The sequence below is a fragment of the Monodon monoceros genome, unplaced genomic scaffold (genome assembly GCF_005190385.1).
Source record: "Monodon monoceros isolate NGI ecotype Baffin Bay Population unplaced genomic scaffold, NGI_Narwhal_1 Super_Scaffold_15, whole genome shotgun sequence".
Taxonomy (NCBI): domain Eukaryota; kingdom Metazoa; phylum Chordata; class Mammalia; order Artiodactyla; family Monodontidae; genus Monodon; species Monodon monoceros.
Genome location: NW_021703771.1, coordinates 50,209,694 through 50,229,975, shown reverse-complemented (window position 1 = coordinate 50,229,975; position 20,282 = coordinate 50,209,694). Strand labels below are relative to the sequence as shown.

Here is a 20,282-nt window from a genome sequence, read left to right as displayed (position 1 = left end):
AGTAGCTGAAGAATGAATTAAGAGGAACTGATGAAGATGACTAAGAATCAGAAATACAATCATGTTTCAGATTCATTTAATACTAATAGTTAAACATCCTGTCTGTCTCCTAAGATTCAAGTCAATACCATAACCATAGGCAAAGTAAAATCAGGTTTTCTTGTTTTTTGATATTGAGCTGCATGAGCTGCTTGCAAATTTTGGAGATTAATCCTTTGTCAGTTGCTTCATTGGCAAATATTTTCTCCCATTCTGATGGTTGTCTTTTCATCTTGTTTATGGTTTCCTTTGCTGTGCAAAAGCTTTTAAGTTTCATTAGGTCCCATTTGTTTATTTTTGTTTTTATTTCCATTTCTCTAGGAGGTGGATCAAAAAGGATCTTGCTGTCATAGAGTGTTCTGCCTATGTTTTCCTCTAAGAGTTTTATAGTGTCTGGCCTTACATTTAGGTCTTTAATCCATTTTCAGTTTATTTTTGTGTATGGTGTTACGGAGCGTTCTAATTTCATTCTTTTACATGTAGCTGTAAAGTTTTCCCAGCACCACTTATTGAAGAGGCTGTCTTTTCCCCACTGTATATTCTTGCCTCCTTTATCAAAGATAAGGTGACCATATGTGCGTGGGTTTATCTCTGGGCTTTCTATCCTGTTCCATTGATATATATTTCTGTTTTTGTGCCAGTACCATACTGTCTTGATTACTGTAGCTTTGTAGTATAGTTTGAAGTCTGGGAGCCTGATTCCTCCAGCTCCGTTTTTCTTTCTCAAGATTGCTTTGGCTATTCAGGTTCTTTTGTGTTTTCATACAAATTGTGAAATTTTTTGTTCTAGTTCTGTGAAAAATGCCAGTGTAGTTTGATAGGGATTGCACTGAATCTGTAGATTGCTTTGGGTAGTAGTCATTTTCACAATGGTGATTCTTCCAATCCAAGAACATGGTATATCTCTCCATCTATTTGTATCATCTTTAATTTCTTTCATCAGTGTCTTATAATTTTCTGCATACAGGTCTTTTGTCTCCTTAGGTAGGTTTATTCCTAGATATTTTATTCTTTTTGTTGCAGTGGTAAATGGGAGTGTTTTCTTAATTTCACTTTCAGATTTTTCATCAGTAGTGTACAGGAATGCAAGAGATTTCTGTGCATTAATTTTGTATCCTGCTACTTCACTGATTAGCTCTAGTAGTTTTCTGGTAGCATCTTTAGGATTCTTTATGTATAGTATCATGTCATCTGCAAACAGTGACGGCTTTACTTCTTCTTTTCCAATTTGGATTCCTTTTATTTCTTTTTCTTCTCTGATTGCTGTGGTTAAAACTTCCAAAACTATGTTGAATAATAGTGGCAAGAGTGGGCAACCTTGTCTTGTTCCTGATCTTAGTGGAAATGGTTTCAGTTTTTCACCATTGAGGATAATGTTGGCTGTGGGTTTGTCATATATGGCCTTTATTATGTTGAGGAAAGTACCCTGTTCCAAAAATGGGCAGAAGACCTAAATAGACATTCCTCCAAAGAAGATATACAGATTGCCAACAAACACATGGAAGAATGCTCAACATCATTAATCATTAGAGAAATGTAAATCAAAACTACAATGAGATATCATCTCACACCAGTCAGAATGGCCATCATCAAAAAATCTACAAACAATAAATGCTGGAGAGGGTGTGGAGAAAAGGGAACCCTCTTGCACTGTTGGTGGGAATGTAAATTGATACAGCCACTATGGAGAATAGTATGGAGGTTCCTTAAAAAACTAAAAAATAGAACTACCATACAACCCAGCAATCCCACTATTGGGCATATACACTGAGAAAACCATAATTCAAAAAGAGTCATGTACCAAAATGTTCATTGCAGCTCTATTTACAATAGCCAGGACATGCAAGCAACCTAAGTGTCCACCAACAGATGAATGGATAAAGAAGATGTGGCACATATATACAATGGAATATTACTCAGCCATAAAAAGAAACGAAATTGAGTTATTTGTAGTGAGGTGGATGGACCTAGAGTCTGTCATACAGAGTGAAGTAAGTCAAAAAGAGAAAAACAAATACCGTATGCTAACACATGTATATGGACTCTAAAAAAAGAAAAAAGAAAATGGTCATGAAGAACCTAGGGGCAAGACAGGAATAAAGACACAGACCTACTAGAGAATGGACTTGAGGATACAGGGAGGTGAAAGGGTAAGCTGGGGCAAAGAGAGAGAGTTGCATGGACATATATACACTACCAAACGTAAAATAGATAGCTAGTGGGAAGCAGCAGCATAGCACAGGGAGATCAGCTCCCTGCTTTGTGACCACCTAGAGTGGTGGGATAGGGAGGGTGGGACAGGGAGATGCAAGAGGGAGGAGATATGGGGATATATGTTTATGTATAGCTGATACACTTTGTTATACAGCATAAACTAATACACCAATGTAAAGCAATTACACTCTAATAAAGATGTTAAAAAAATTAGGTTTTCTAATAATTAAAAATGTAATGCTTGAATTGTAATATTGCTTTTACATAACAACTTGGCAAAGTTGACCAAGAGTCTTTAAAATGTTGACCAGCTTTGACCCCACAATCCCACTATGAAACTCCCTTGACCCTTTAGGTCCCTAGGATAACCCTCTTTTTACTTTGTTTTTGCTGCTGCTGGGAGAGGAGAAAAAAAGATTTTAGCATTCAATAAACACCTGTTCTGTGTCATGAGCCTTGCTAGACACTTTGCATTTTAGTCCACTTAATCACAGTTAATCTTTGTTTTTAAAAAAAAAAAAGAAAAATGGACTTTTTTCAAAGCTTAAAGATGGTGAGATACCTCCCTAAGGTCACACAGCTAATAAGTCACAGAGGCAGGGTTCAAGTTCAGCTCTGACTGGAAAGCCTGCGTGATCCACTATGCATCATTGCTTCGCAATATTCCTGGACTCTTGACCTAGTTTTACATACAACTTTTCACCTGTATTATTTTTCTCATGACTAAACGGCAATTCCTTGATGCCTTGTATCTCAGAGCTCTAAGAAACATAACTTTTTTGGAGAATTGATCAAAAACAATTCACTTATTCATTTCCTCTATTTTTTCTTTTAACCATTTCCTCTTCCTTCACATCTCATATACCAATGAAAATATACCTCACATCTCATCCTGAAGAGAAACAACTTCAGTGCTAAATGCCTACTGAATTTATTTCACAAATTCATAGAATTTGAATGGATATGAAAAACTTTGATTTAAAAGGTTTCTGGCTGTGGACTATAGACCCAAAGAATAAATTAAACAGACTTTGTTTAGTAAAAGATTTCATAGTTTTCACTCTCTTTTTCATTCTCTCATTATATCATTATAACCTAAAAACAAGTTTGTTGTGAATACCGTTTCATGTTGCCCTCATGAAATAATATGGCGCTCAAAGTATAGCATAATGATTGAGAAGCAGAGTTTCTGAAGACAGACTTTCTGATTATAAATCTTTAGTGTATACATCTGGCCTGGTTACTTGACCTTTCTGGGCAGGCCTAGACTTCTCCACATGTAAAATATCCATAATAATAGTACCTCTCGTATACAGTTGTTGAGGAGTTAAATGACATACTAAATTTAATTTGTATAGAACAGTACCTGGCACATACTGTGCTTAATATGCTTTAGATTTATTAATACTCTTATATAACAAAGATAAACAGAACGCTTATGATATGAATGATATGAATGATACATATGATAAAAACAATAAAAAGTTCACATTTAAATATTAAGTAGCTTTAAAAATAAGGCATCTTAAAAAACATTTAAATTTTCTTACTGTTGGTATACTATCTCAGTTGTACTCTAATTGAATGCCTTAGACTCATTAGTGTGTGTGCATGTACATGTGTAAAACAAAAATCTGTGTGCAATTCTTATGAGGAATTTTTAAGTTTTCAAGTATTTTTTTCAAAAAGAATATAGGTCCCTCAAAGAGTGCAGACCCCAATGCCAACAAAGAAACCTCCCACTTTGTACCCAAAGCCCTGCTTCCTGAAACCTTTACAGGCAAACAGTTACAGCACAAGGCCAGAAATACTGAATGAAAAAATAGGGAGAGAGGGAGATAAGAAAAGATTACGTCACTTCTATCTAGCTGGCCAGTGTTATTTCTCTGTGATGGATGTTCATTCCTCTGCTTCACACTTTAGCCTTTCATGCAGCTGTGTGTTATTCCAAAATATTGAAAGAGCTCAATTTTGGCCGTTAAAATATGTTTCTGGATCTCCAGGAAAAGGTTTACTTAATATGGGCAACTTTAAATCCTAAAAGAAGAACTTATCCTTCTTACAAGAGCTGATTAGTTTTGACATTTTATCCACTCTCCTGAAGAGTCATTTATGGGCTATGTTAAATACTAAAAAATAAAGTAAGATGTGGTCCTGGTGAATCTTCTACAACAGAGAGAAAACTCAAAGCAGTATCTCAAATATTAGTAGCAAGTTCTTGCACTGATATTGAGTCAAATACTCTGCCATGTAGGCCCACTTGACCAGATCGGAGTTTAGCTTGTTGGTTTTTCTCAAATATAAATATTTCCTTGTTAATAGGGAAAGTTACATATTCCATGAGGCATAAAGAAAAATTACTTTCCATTGACCCAGAAAACTTACCTTGCAACTATGCCTGAAGGAGAAAGGAACTGGAATGAGAGTATTTGAAAAAAGAACTCTGGCTGCCACAGCTACCTACCTTGCTCTAAGTTCATGTTTAATTAAATTTACATCAGTAATTCCATAAATTGCTTTCATGTTCATAGAACTTAAGTTATCATCTTTGATTCTAAGGTCAGACACTTACTGCTAACAACGCTTGTGCCTCTGAGGGAGGCTTGGCCCTCTGCCAGGCTGTACTGCTTCTCCCATGGAGATGGGCCCACCACGACTATACAACTCCATGAGGGACAATGGGACACCACGAGCCCCCTGGTTGCTCAGCAACAGCCCATTATGACTGCTCCTCTTGGACTACTAGGCAACAGCACTGAGCCTGACCCAGCTGCTCCCAGGCACTGCCTCTCAAGAGGGCCAGGTTAACAGGAGGCCAAGGGCCCTAAGTGACTAGTTACATAATCTAACACATTTCTCAGGATGCTCTCCAACTAAAAAATCAGAGCAGAGTTAGTTCCTACCCTGAAGGGTACCCTTGACCGTATCCTTAATTTAAACTCTACCCTTGAATCTTTAGAGAAGCTGACAGAAAACTAATGCATAAGAGTCAAAATCTGTGGCCAAAAAAAGTCTATTAAAAAAATCCCACACACATATATAAAGGAGGCCATTCTTTTTTTAATGTTTAAAATATGACTTTCAAACCTTTCTTAATTTCAAAGAATTTTACTATTTACATACTTTCTGTTAACAGAACCCCCAAAATGGGGAAAACATATTAAACCACTTACTTTTATGGTAAGACTGTTCCTTAAATAGCTTAACACATAACTCTAGGTATAGCAATTTCTAGGAAAGATCTTCAATTCTTATCTATAGTTTAACCCACATTTATGTCTTCTTAGTTCTAGACTTTTAACAAATAGAAATTAGGCATATTTTTCCATCCGTTAGCTGACCTACCTTTTAGGACAAGGGCAACAACCCAGTCAACCAACCTAAAAACTTACCCACACATGGAAACATGAGTCCAGCCTTGCTCCCGTCTCCTCTACTGTCACTTTCCTCTTTGTTGTGGAAAAAGAGATGTGTGCTCCAAGAGACGTGGACTCACAGCCAGTCCACCACGGTACAAATACGATTCTACTGCTCCACTTATTCAAAACCTTCAGTCAAGTCCAAGCAATTTACCGTGAAATGCAAGGCACTTCTGAATCTACTTCCCTTTGAATTTCCACCCATATCCACAGCTGTCCAATATACTGATCTAATTATAGTTCCCTAAATACATCACACATTTTAAGCCTCTTTCCTCTTCCTAGGACATATTCCTCTTTGCCTGGCAAACTAGTGGTTATCTTTCAAGATCTAGCAATAACATCACCTCCTCTGAGACACTGTCCCTGGTTTTAGAATTTCTTATAACCATCTCTGAGCATCTTCTACCTGATTCACACTGCTATAGCGGCATTAGTCACACTGTTTCACAGTAATTTACTTACTCAACATTAATCCCATGTCCTTCAAGGGCTAGGACCTTGTTCTGTTCAACTTGGTCTCCTTGGTGCCTGGCATATTCCTTTGCATTAAGAAGCTGTTTACACTATGGCTTTATTAATGATTAGAGAACAAAACTCCTAGGCAAAATTGTAAAATAGATGAGGAGTGGGCATTATTAACCTCTTAATTAACCAGGGATGGGTAATAAAGCAATTCAAATCAAAACAAAAAATCTCCTGACTTCTGGGCTGGTCCTCTTCCTAAATTATGATGAATCATTGAGAGCAAATAAGTAGATACCTCTGCAGTGATCCAATCCATCCAGTAATATGGCTAAAATAATCAGATTTCCTGTGTCCCTTTTCTTTTCGCGGTACGCGGGCCTCTCACTTTTGGGGCCCCTCCCGTTGCGGAGCACAGGCTCCAGACGCGCAGGCTGAGCGGGCATGGCTCACGGGCCCAGCCGCTCCGCGGCATGTGGGATCTTCCCGGACTGGGGCACGAACCCGTGTCCCCTGCATCGGCAGGCGGACCCTCAACCACTGCGCCACCAGGGAAGCCCCTGTGTCCCCTTTATTATAATCATAATAACATGAAATTCAAGGGAGCTACATGGCCAGGTAACCAAATCACTAAAAGGTGGTCTGGAGCTGGTCTCAGGGAAGATAATTTCCCATTCAGATTAGCAACTCTTAAAGCAGTTTTTGCAGGAATCTTGGTGCAAGTAAAGTAGGGAAGAGAGTAGAAAAGAAACCAAAAATTTTAGAGCTAAATAGAAAGCAAGAAAAAGCTATTCTAATTTTAAAAACCTCCTAAGAAATACTTCACAAAACAGCACTTACTCAACATCTGTCTCCTGCAAAGCACTAATTTAAAAAAAAAAAAGGAACATGAGCAAACAACACACAAAAGCCCACAAATGCAGCAGCCAAGAGTAACAGCATGAAGCCACTCAACCTCTTACTTCACCACTTCAGTAGCTAAAGATATAGGCCTCCATTTTCAAATATAACAATGCTTTTATGCTTTTTCTACAACTTCTTAGGTTCACATATGTGTTTATCTAAGATACTGCCAAATTTTTGATATTAGCAGTAATGTGATTGTCTAAAATAATCCATGCAATCCAAACTCTAATCAACGGACATCTAAATTTTTAGCTTATCTGTGTTAAGCTGAGAGGGAATTCTTAGTCTATTACAAGCTTGTGGTTCTAAATACCCCTAAGTCTGTGCTTCATCAAAACTAGGAAACCTGCACCCTTGGAAATACCAGAATGTACTCACAACCACATGATAAATTTTGTTTATCAAAGGAGTCTTATTGACAGTATATATTTAAAGCATGTTTTTATACTAAAACAAAATGAACACATTATAGAGTGCATAATGTATACAAATATGTAAGACAAATATGAAATGTCAAAGAAACTTTGTACTTTTCTATGGAGCACTGTGAGTTATGCCTCTAGATTTCTGGGAGTTCTTTGGTGGAAAAGCATGAGAAGCCCTACTCTACGGGATTCCCTCCTAGATGTTGAGGAAAAGATTACTTTCATGTAAAAAACATACATCACCTTGGCTCTAGCATACCACGACCACTGAACTCAAAAAGTGCTACCATACTTAGACATACCATTACTTTTTTTATTGGAACTTAACCTTTATAACATCTTTTTTATTTTGAAGCAAAAACATTTCTCTCTCCAACAGTCCTAAATCTTTCTGCAGGTACCCCACAGGACCAGTCTAAACTCCTATATATGTAAGACCGTCCTTCAAATAAACATAATAGTCACAAGTAATGGAGGCGTACTGGATGCCAGGAAACGTGCTGGGTACTTGACAATCATTAATCAAAAAATAAAACTGCAGGTAAATAGTATCATCTTTATTCTACAAAAAAGAAGAAGTAGTAGATGAAGAGGAGGAGAAAGGGGGAGGGGTTAAGGGGAAGGAGAGTGGGAAAGGAAACAGTTTACAAAAGGATAAGTGACTTTCCCAAAATAGCACAGCTCATTAGGAGCAGAGCTGAGCTCTAACTCCAAAGCTTGTGCTTGTTTTTCTCTTTCTTTATACATCATGTTATACTACATTTCCATGCCCACTTTCCCAGGTGTTCATTTCTCCTAGTGAAATATCTCCATTTTACAACTATTCCTTCCATCACTTCTGCAATAACAGACCATCCTGATCAATGTTCGTGTGTGTGTATTTATTTGTAAGAGTAAAATATCCCGAACAATTTGGCCACGGAAGAACAGAGTTGGGCCGTCACTTCCTTTGCTCTGGATAAGATACTGCTATTGATACAACTTAAAAATATGCTACCTATGTTGGACAACCACTTGCCATTATATTGAATTGGCCATAAACCAGAATTCTTTAGTATTGTTTTAACAGATTCTGCTAATAACCATTTCTTCTCTAACTGGTTTCTTTTTTAAAAGGTATACAACTCTTGTATTTACCTACATATAAACAACCTGTCAAAATAAATTTTTATTCATAGAGTCATAGATTATCTGACTCTCTACTACTTTCAAGGATAAAAATTAGCTACCGGGGCTTCCCTTGGTGGCGCAGTGGTTGAGAGTCCACCTGCCGATGCAGGGAACACGGGTTCGTGCCCCGGTCCGGGAAGATCCCACATGCCGCGGAGCGGCTGGGCCCGTGAGCCATGGCTGCTGAGCCTGCGCGTCCGGAGCCTGTGCTCTGCAATGGGAGAGGCCACAGCAGTGAGAGGCCCGAGTACCGCAAAAAAAAAAAAAAAAAATTAGCTACAAATTTAAGTCCAAAGTTTTCATCCCAGCACTTAAGATTCTTCACTACAGCCTCAATGTATCTTTCCACCCAGCCCCTAAAATTTCCACCCAGCCCCTAAAATTCTACACAGCTCTGTCTCACTCTTTTCTGTATTTGTACCTTTATTCATGCTGTCCTCTCAATCAGGAATGCTTCGCCGACTCATTGAAATTTCATCAGTCCTTCAAGGACCATCCCAATTACTACATTGCCTTAAAGTCTTTCTGATTAATTTCAAAGTTTTTCTTCTTCTTCTTTGAAACCCCACAGCTTTTTTTTAGTTCTGTCCTAGTACCTATTACAGTCTGCCTCGCAGGAAAGGTATGTATATTATTTTCTCTTACCTCCCCCAAACAGATGGAATCCTAAACTTCTTAAAAAAAGATGGAGTCTCATTCCACTTTGCAATATATCACTAAACACAGTAGCTGAATCCAGGAGGGTGCTTTTTAATAGATGTTTATTTGAATTTAGTTAACTATTCATCTCAGAGATGCATGTACTGAGTTCCAAAATTCATTAAAAACTTAAATAAGGAATATCTATAACCAACCACAGAAAAGAACCTGAATATCAATGGGTACATATAGCACTAAAATATGGAATTATAGGCTCTGTTTATAATAATACAGGTATTTTTTTCACTGTATTGATCTCATGATGAACTGAAATCGCACCATTCATATTGGTGTAATCATGTTGACAAAAACTGAAATCTCAAGAGATTAAGAGACTTCTTCAGGGTCACATGACTAATTAAAAGCTGAGTTGGCCTTACAACAAAGCTTTCTAATTTCTTAGTTATTTTTCTCTACTATTATCATCCAAATCATGTGTCGATACGTTTTCATAAATATTAGCTGCAAAAATAGTCATGTAAGAGAAATATTCTCTTCTTTCTTATATATTAAAAATCTTCAAATTATTATTTGTACAGGTAGAATTTAAAATAAAATTCATTAATGATGATTAAAGAGGATTATAATACACAAAATTTATTTATACAAATCTTACTTATTTTGCAACTTAACTACAAAGACAACAGTCAAGAGTCAGGATATTAACAAATGTTGTTCAGTCAAAATAAATGTCATAAAACCTATGTCGTAAAACCTATACACTAATAATATTCACGGTCTTTACTTATAAGCCAGTCCTACAGATTTAATCAGAGCCTGTTTATGCCTCTGGTTTGTTTTTAACCTCTTGTCACCAATTTAGAGGATAGTAAAAATTTTGCCTGCCCAACATCCATTTCCCCTTGAGAAGCCTTTCCTCCTATAGTCACTGCATGTGATTCGTTGTTTCCGAGAATGAAGTTGAGACTCAGACCTGACATATCCAAGCTCTAAGTGCCCTGAGCCACAGTGACTGGCTCAGAAGTGATACGTGACACAAACCTGCCTCAACAGGCTTATTATTACGCTTTTCCAACCCAGCAAATGCTTAAAGACTGGGTTTGTGGTGCAAGTTAGTCCACCTTAGGGCTGGTGCCAAAGCTACTAAGTGAAGACACTTTTTTCTCTTTGAATTTAAACTTGAGGAGTTAGGCCTGGAGCTGTTGATAGCAATTTTGTCACCAAGCAGAGCTTGAGAATGAAGCCAAGTTGAGAGAGACTAGAGCCAAGAAGTAGAAGGGAATAGGGTCCTTACAAAATAATGTGAGCTCTAGATCAAGCTGTGACTGAAAGCTGGGTTACATAAATCTGATAAATTCTCCCATTCTCCTTAAGCCAATTTGAAGTGGATTTGCTGTCATGAGCAACTGTAACATTCCTAACTAATGCACTCAGGTATCTGACTTTCTCAACCCACAACAGATTCAAAAGGTCATAAAGAGAGTGAACAGTAAGAGCTATTACATACATCAGATGAAGTAGCAGCTTGCGGTTTGAAAGTGATGATGAAGACAGGTAATATGTAAAAAAAGAAAATAAGGAATTTCAAAAATGTGGAGTCTTTTAGTCAAGGGCTTACTCCACATATCATCCTGGGAAACCTCTCAGTCCCGGAAAAACCAGGATAGTTGCCATGCTATTTGGGAGCACAGAGATTCTTGCAGTGATTTGCATAAACAAGAAGATAAGAGGTCATTAGGTCACAGAGGACTCAAGGCAGGTGGTGGTGAGGCTCTGAGGTTGCTGTACTTGTAGGGGAGAGTGTGGTAAGCACACAGAATTCTTAGGTTCTCCACTGACTTGTACTAATTGGAAATGTGCAATCCACTGAGAAACATCTTACTCCAAGCAATCAGAGTAAATCAGCACGGAGAGTAAAAAATAGATGGATCAAAGAATCGGCCATCCCAATGAAGCCAAAGGACAAGTGAAGGTGTGAATCTTTGGATTGGTGTAAAAAAAAAACAAAACCAAATACAGGATGCTATGCCCAGAGAGTTTCAGAATTTGAGATTTTAGGAAGGAACAATTTCATATGATAAATCCAGGTTGTGACTACAGAAGGGGCTGGGTGAAAGGAAGTAAAAGAGAAGACTACCACTTGAAACTGTGGAGGTCACAAACTGAGAGGCTGTGGTGTTGGGTGTAGACATGAAGTCACCCAGATTGAGGACAGGAGACAGGTGGGAGAAGATGACTGTACACCTGTTGCTGGAGTGTTCATTGAAGGAGGGGTTTGTTCAGGTGGTGAGTAGATCACAGGAATGAGCAATGGTAGTTGATAGCATAGCCAGATGGCTCAAAGGAACAGGAATGAGTATAAGAGTGTAGAGAAACAATGGTCTACAGGTGGGAGGGTGTATGGAGGGCATGTGTCCCACCTCCCTACCCTGAGATTCATGACCTATGGAGTAATCAGCAGTCTCCAACAGGAAGGACTCACGGGGAAGTGGGATACCCCTGGGAGAGTCAAGATTCAGGGCTAGAGAAAAAAGTGGAGGTTAAGAGGAGTTTACTGGGACTGAGCAGTTACTGAGGGACTGGGAGGGCATGACAGAATGGTTTTGAAGGAAGAATAAAAAGCAGAGATTAGGTCAGGGAGAGGCAGCACAAAGCATAACAAAGTTTCAAGGCAGAGAGGAGAAATGAGCAGACAAACGATAAAAACAGAGATTTGAAGCATTAGAAAATTAACTGTTTTGCAAGGCTAATACAATTACATGTTCCAAAACTGGTAACATGGGAATTTAGAAAGAGCTAGCAGCTATGATGTGGGATGTGGAATTCCTTTTCCTCCTGGGATGAGGTGGTGAGTGACAAACGTGGGTCAAGGAAGTTTAGGGAGGCAATTGAAGAGACTGCAGTCATGTGTAGGAATGGTGGCCAGGAAGGCATGTGAGAGGGAATTCTGTGGGACTTCAGGAATGATAGGGCCAGTTATAACGAGGTGGGCTCCAAGGAGGTGCAGGGGCATGGGATGCTATTTCAAATCAGTGGGGAAGGAATCAATGACAGAACAAACAAATTTGAGACAAGACTAGTGATGAAAAAATGTTAATAATAAAATTAGATTACCTACTTCATCCCCTACTAAAATAACTTCTAAAGGATTAAAACTTTAAATTAAAAAAGACATCAACAGTACTATTAAAAACATAGACGAATATGCTTAAAGGGGAAAGTCCTTCTCAGAAACTATGCGAGGAGAAATTGACAGCTTTCACATCCACAAAATTTAAGGATTTTACAAAGCAATGCTCCCTAAAACAGTTAATGGCAAACAAACGAAACTGATTAAAACATTGCAACATAATAATACAAAGAGTTAACATCCTAATGAATAAAAAGCTCTTGAAACAAACAAAAAAGGATTAAAAACAGGCAAAGAATACTAAAAAGCAATTCGTAAAACTAAATCCAAAATATCCAATAAACATACTAACTAAAAATATTCGGCCTCATTAGGAATCAAAGAAATACAAATATGAGGTATCTTTTCCTACTGATTTCTAAATTTAAAATTTTTAAACAGTATTAGTATGTTGGTAAAAATTTTGAGTATAAATCGCTGCAGGCTTCCTGGAAAGAAATTTTGCAAAATGTGTCAAAAATGGTTAACAAGTGCATATCCACTGACCTAGCAAGTCCATGTCTAGAAGTCTATTCAAAGAGATTAATAAAACAGCCATGTACAGTGTATAAAGATCACAAACAGAGTTGTCTACTATGGTACTGTTTATACAACCAAATTTGGGAACATTCTGCATATTTGCCAATAGGGGTTAGTTAAAATTTTAATAGAACACTATGTAGCCATTAAAAATATGATTTAGCACCTTGACAAGATATAGTAAGATGAAATATTAAGGGAATATGATATATCACTTTTCTTTTTAAAATCTACATATATGCAAAGAATTTTATAACTAATGGTGGAATTTAGGTGGACATTATTTTCCTCTTAATGCAATTCTGAATATTTCTGATTTTCACTGCAATGTGTATGGTCTCAGAAACACTATTTCAAAACTTTAAAGTTTAAAACTTAGTGGTATTTTAAGTGGCAAACATTACCTACTCAGAAAAATTACATGTGGAATAACCCATTATAATGTAATAATAGGGAGCTGACAAAAGGATAAGACTGAAAGAAAAAAATCACCTGATTATATTTTCACATCTGTGATTCTTGGTGAATAATTTACAATAGCAAGCATATATTGTCCTTGGAAAAACTGAATTCTACATTTGAACATTGCCAATATTTAAAGCAATGCATTTTAATGATTTGTTTTCCTTTTCTTATTTCTGTGTTAAACTGATGATTGCCACAGGGTGCAGCAAAATTAAAATGTGGCCTAACTGGAAAATTCTGTTTCATACCCTTAAGAGCTGAAATTTTATCTAGCCAAAAACTATTTCATGGGTCCCTCTGAATAATAAGAAAAACGTTATTTTTTAAAATTTTCTCTTCCTATTCATTTGTATTCTGGTAATAATAATTTTAAGAAGAAAAAAATAATTTACAAACTGTATACCATTATTACATTAATATAAAAACATTCTTACAAATGGACAAAGACTGGAAGATACTCAATACTGAAGCAATTATGTTTGAATAATAGAATTGGAATTTTAAAATCTTTCAGTGTTCTTAATAGTGTGATGGTTTTATGATAAAAAATATCTGCAGGAAAGAAGCTAATAAAGTAAACTTTTAACAATCCTTTTATAAGATAATTTGAGATGTCCTTAGATATAACTGAAACTGCTGTCCTTAGTCATAATCATATTTCATTAATCCATATTTTAAGTGGATTACATTGAGACAAAACCCACAAAGTGAAGAACTGAACCAATTTGCTATTAGGACCAATAATAATTATTGACAGGTAATATGAAATTTTTCAACAAATTAGGTAAATTAAGATACTTTTTGAAAGAGTTGGTAAAAATAAGCATCTATGAGTAAAAAAAAATGCTTTGTTTCCTCCCATTTTGCAGTTACACCTGAAAAGTTTATATTTCCTTTCAAAGCATTCAAACCTAGAACCCAAACATGGACTTCTCAGAGTTGGAACAACCTATGCCAGGTTTTACTTGAAGCTTAATATCCTTTGGCAAAAATCCACAAACATCTCAGGGAGCTGACCCAGATCTACCCTGTGAAGAAAGTATTCCCCACTTCCCCTGAAAACGTTCTCCCACTCCTCCCTGAGGCAAACAAACACAAACTATGCCCCCCATGTTGCAGACTGGTCCCATACCCATACTGTCAAACCCATATGGTGCAAAATGAATGGAAAACCTGAAATGACCTCATTTATATCTATGGCTGGGTTGGTGGCAGAGGGACCGTGGATGCACTGCCCAAGTTATCACACTGCTTATTTTGTAACCATCTTTACAACTGATACTGAAGATGGGCACATTTCAAGTGGCTAGCAATCCAAAATCCAGGTATCAGGTTTCTTCTTGGGAACTCAGGAGAATCTGTTCCATGCCTCTCTCCTAGCTTCTGGTGGTGGCTGGCAAGTCTTGGAATCCCTTACATCTGCATAACTCCAGTCTCTACTTCCACTGTCACAGGCTTGCCTTCCCTCTATGAGTCTCCGTCTCTTCTCTTCTTCTTTTAAGGACACCAGTCATACTGGGTTAAGGGCCCACCCTACTCCAGTATGACCTCATATTAACCAATTACAACTGCAATGACCCTATTTCTAAATAAGGTCTCATTCTGAGGTTCCAGGAAGTACATGAATTTTAGGGAGACATTATCCGACCCAGTAAACCCACCAAATCTGCCTTCATTCTTCTATTGCCACCTTTGTATATAGTGCTGGTCCTCAACCTCAAGCCAAGAAGCTGAGAACCACCCTTCATTCCCACCTCCCTTTAAATTCATATCCCAGTTATCATCAAGCCTGATCATTTTCCACTCCTAATATTTCTAGACTCTGCTACTCCTGTTTATCCCTAATCCCTGAATCACTCTCTAGCACCTCTTGCTTGGGCTACAACAGTCTGTCCAGTACTCCTCAAATCCAATCTTCTCCAAGCTACAAGAGTATATATAGATATATACATACAGCTTCGTGGCATGTTAGAAAGATGTACAGTTGCTTTTTTTTGTTTGTTTTTCTAATTTTTCACTACCGTGAAAAGTTCTGCTGCTTTACTGCAATGAGCATAATTATGATAGACATCCTTCTTCAGGGATACAGAAACTGAGAGGCAGAGTGGTTTGTGTGCAAGCCCTGTCCTTTGTAACATCTTCTCCTGACTTGATAGATTCTTTACAAACCTTCAGAATGCAACAAAATCCATTATATCTATAATCTAGCTTTTTATAGATTTTATTAGATTTGGGAAGGACAGACAAGAGGGGCTTATTTCAGTGTTTTGAGATTTAATATTATACCTGGCTTCAGAAGCCCCATGATAGAAGTACTTATTCTCATTTTTTAAATAAACAAAAATAATAAATGAATGTAATTGCATGAGTTATAAGCCATCCTTGTTTACACACACGCACACACACATACACACTGATTTTAAGAATAGTGTTTTCTTCTGAGACGTATTAACCCAGCCCATAAAGATTAGTGTAGAAATAAATCACTTCATAGTCATTTGATATAAGCATGTTTGGGAAGACAGCTTAACTCCTTGCTGTCTTCCACGAATTTATTCCTGAAACTATCACACTGAACCTCAGTTTCTTCCTTTCCTTCACCCAAAAAGTGAAAACTTACAGTTAACCATGCTTATTTCCACACTCCCAAAGGGGATTCTTTTTCATCATCACAGTAGATTTTAGGGCTTAGCAGGAAATAGGGGCTATGAGGAGGCGGAATCCAGGAGATAGAGGAAAGCATTTAGCTCCATTTATATTGTCTATAAACGCTTCTGCTGTTGCTCCCCCAAACAAGTGTTCAGGCTGTGTTGGCTCCAGACTACACAGTCTTAAAGTATTTCTATCCCCTTGGCCCACTTTCCAGTCTGAGAAATCCTATTTTAACTGATCCAGGATCCTAGGTGAGATTCCTTCCTCCTATTCAGGAATATGTACAAATGTGAATTGCTTTATTCTTATATAGACAGCTCTGAACTTCTTTTCCAAACAAGCACCCAACTCTTGGACACCATCACTTTTTAAGAATAGGCGTTATTGGAGAACACATATCTACTCTGATTTATAAAGTCCGTAGCATGCTTTATACCTGAACAGATGCATAAAACTGCTATTTGTCTTTGAGAGCATGAATGAAAAATATATCCCACTTGAGTATAAAGTAGACTACCTATTTGATTTCTCAAAGTCAACTGTACTTCCAATAAAAAGAAAAATAATAATAACCACTTTGGTTTTCTGGGTATGTTCAAGTATTCTCTTTATGTAATGTCACTAACTGATAATGACTTATAAAAAGTACATTGATCCTATTAATATAAAAATTACTAAGACCAACAGGATTCAGAGAGCATGTACTAACCACAGAAGTTTTAAAACAGTAAGATAGGAGCCCTGGATTTATCCCTAATACATGATTTTTGCACATGTCAATCACTTAAACTTGGGCCTTAGATCTCTATATCTAATAAAATATGTTTAATTAGTACTTAGAAGAATTATGTGGCATCATAATTACGGATGCTTATTTTATCATAGGATTTATAGGGTTTTTCTGATATTCAGAAAGGAATTTTTTTTTCTAACTCAATTAAAATCTTGTGTTGAAGGAATGGAAAACCACTGAATTTACTATCAAGCCATTCAGGTCTGAGTCTCATCAACATCCCAAAATACGATTTTCAAATTGCTTTATTTCCCATTCTCAATGGAGACTGCAGGAAATTTAGTCTTAATTAAGCCTGATTTACTCTCATTTAGCATTAAAAAAAAAGATACTGGGGGAAGGGATGAATAGGCGGAGAACAGAGGATTTTTAGGGCAGTGAAAATACTCCCTGTGATAGATGAATACATGTCATTATGTGTTTGTCCAAAGCCATATAATGTACAACAACAAGAGTGAACCCTAAGATAAACTACGGACTTTGGGTGATTATGATTTGTCAATGTAGGTTCATCTATTGTAGCAAACATACCAGTCTGGTGAGTGAGGGAGGCTATGCGTGTGTAGGGGTAGGGGGTATTTGAGAAATCTGTACCTTCCTTTTAATTTTGCTGTGAATCTAAAACTGCTCCAAAAAAACCTGTCTTTAGAAATGTTACACTTTTTTTGCAAATTTGTTTGCTATATCTGAGCTCTAAATTTGAAAGGAAGCAAAGTGTTTCCTGTCCAACCATCTCTCTATGTATATATCAAATCATATATGATCTAGTAAGAAACATTTATTTCTCCAGAATTTTCTACGTTTTGTAAATACGTAACTTCTACATAAAATTCACTCTATACTGCTCTTAAAAAGTTAGACATACGTTTATCATACAACCCAGCAATTGCACTGCTAAATATCTATCCAAGAGAAATGAAAACATGTACTCACAAAAACTTGCATGTGAATGTTCTTAGCATCATGATTCACAATAGCCTCAAGCTGAAAACAACCCAAATGTCCATCCACTGGCGAATGGATAGACAAAATGTGGTATATCCATACAATGGAAAACTTCAACAATAAAGAGGAATGAAATACTGATACACGCTACAATATAGATGAATCTCAAAAACAGTATGTTAAGTGAAAAAAGCTATAAACAAAAGATCCCACATTTTATGATTTCATTTACATAAAATGTCCAGAGAAGGCAAATCTATAGATACTGAAAGAAGATTAGTGGTTGCCTGAAGCTGAGCAGAGAGTAATTATAAATGGGCATGAGGGATCTTATTGGGGTGATGAAAATGTTCTAAAACTGAATTATGGTGATGGTTTTACAACTTGGCAAAATTTCTTTAAAAATCATTGAAAGGGGTAAATTTCTAAAAATTTAAACTTCTAGTTTAAAATTGACTAAAGAGGAGAGAAAATTCTTTAACAAAGAATGAAATTTGACACAATTTTAAATATCCTGCATAAGGTATTCCATTAGTCTTTGATATTTTGTTGAAGAAAGTTGTGGTAAAGATAAAACTAAAAAGTCAATTACTAAAAACTTTTTGCAAACTTTTTTCTAATATATACTTTGCTTCAAAATTAAATCATTTGATCTTCCAAAACACTGTTTTAGAAAATGAACTCCCTTAACATAGTGTCAGCAGAGGGTTATTGACCAGCACCTGACATACTAACAGGAAAACAAGGTTTTCAAATTGCTGGTCTAACTAACCTTGATCCAGAACCTACGCCATTACAGCACTTCCTGTGAGATTTATGGCCATCAGATCTCATTTTAACAATCCAAATTCTGAGCTTTCTGAATATTAAATCCCAGAAGGAATTTTTTTATGTGTAGCAATGTCAATAAGAAGGCATCTTGTGAAGAGATAAAGTGGACAGATGGATTTTGAATCTACATGTACACCAAGAGAAATGCAATACTCAACAGTAGTTCTAATCCATACTTTTTCAGTAATCCAAACCATTAATATGAGTGTTTTAGTATTTAGTTTTTCTAGTTGAATGTTTAAGTGGTCATCGGCATCGAATCTCCATTTTACAGTCCTGCACAGACTCTAATAATTTCACCTGCCGTTTTTTTTTGGTTTCTGTTTTCTTAGTGTTTCCTGTGTGCCCCACTTGTACCAAGCGCTCTTCCAAAGAAACCGTGTTCGGATGTGTTCCCTGGGATGAGCTCTACGAAGATGAAACTGGCCCGTTCATCCCAGCCTCACTCGTCAGGGGCTGCCAGTCAGGACAGCTGGTAAATTGGGGTCATCTCGCCCTGAAGGCAACGAGTTGCTATGGCAGCAGCAGTCAGGACCCACGCCCTCCATCTCCTGAGCCCCTGCGACCACACTGCACTCCCGTCCCTCCCTGGCTGCCGGCCGGTGTCCTAGGCTCAGTGAAAACCCAGTAGTTGCAGAGAACTCTTGATTTGACCCGATCTAATCATTCCCATGTTTTATCAAATAATGGATGGAGACTGGTGAGATGAGGTGACTGGGCTGAAGCCACACAGCTCGACGCGGGCAGAGCCGGCGAGAACACTGGTCTCTGCTGACCCGGCGGCCGCGAGCGGCTGCCTGGGGCTGGGAACGCGCAGCCCATGGGAAACGACGTGGCATTGCCCGTGCGAGAGGCGAAGGCTCAGCAACTTATGAGAGGATATCACCAATGTCCAGCTTCAGGGCACAGTGGGCAAAAAGAGGCGACCAGACCTCCCTGGTTACGCCTGTTGGCCTGAGCGTCCCCTTCCACTCCGCAAGTACCTCTGCATGTTAAATGATGTGGTCGCTCTGGCCAAAGAGGCGTCCACTTTGAATTCCCCCCATGCTCGTGCGGACTGGCCGGAAAATAGGAAAGTTGCTGTAACCACATCTTCGCTCTCTCAGTCTCCCCTGACTGCCCAAGTCCTTTCCCTCCATCTTCGCTCCAGAGACCCCCACCACTTCGTACTCCCCTTCACCACGTACGTACCAGCCGCGCGCAGAGCTGCTCGCCGAGCCTGGGCTGGGTCCCGGTGCCCGGGCTCGCCGGGCCTCTACGTGGCCGCGAACTGCGACGCGGGCTCTAGTTCGCTGCCGCCTCTACCGTCCACGAGGGAGCGACCGCGTCTGAGCTGCTGGGCTGGGGCGCAGCCAGGAAGTGGCAGCTACTCCGGGGGCGGAGAGAGCGGCTGCCGGGACCCGCCCCCGAGCGTGCGGGGCCCCTCCCCCCGCCCCCCCCCCCCCCCCCCCCTCCCCGGGTCTTGCTCTCTGTGGAGCCACTCCCGCCAAGGGGCTCTCGGGGCCGGCGTGACGGTGGTTCTTGTCTTTTGGCTCCCTGGGCAGCGTTCTTTTTCCTGCGTGCGCGTTAACAATTAATCATCAGAGATC

At 38.4% G+C, this 20,282-nt stretch overlaps 1 protein-coding gene across 2 annotated transcripts in view; it reads right to left on the bottom strand.

Moving 5' to 3' along the window:
• Positions 1-20,014, bottom strand: part of PKIB (cAMP-dependent protein kinase inhibitor beta) — a 104,650-nt gene extending 84,636 nt beyond the window's left edge. For both annotated transcript variants that reach the window (XM_029223292.1, XM_029223293.1), the window contains exon 1: positions 19,885-20,014. The gene's annotated coding sequence lies outside the window, so the exon portion shown is untranslated. The remainder of the gene's footprint in view (positions 1-19,884) is intronic.
• Between the last annotated feature and the right edge of the window lie 268 nt (positions 20,015-20,282).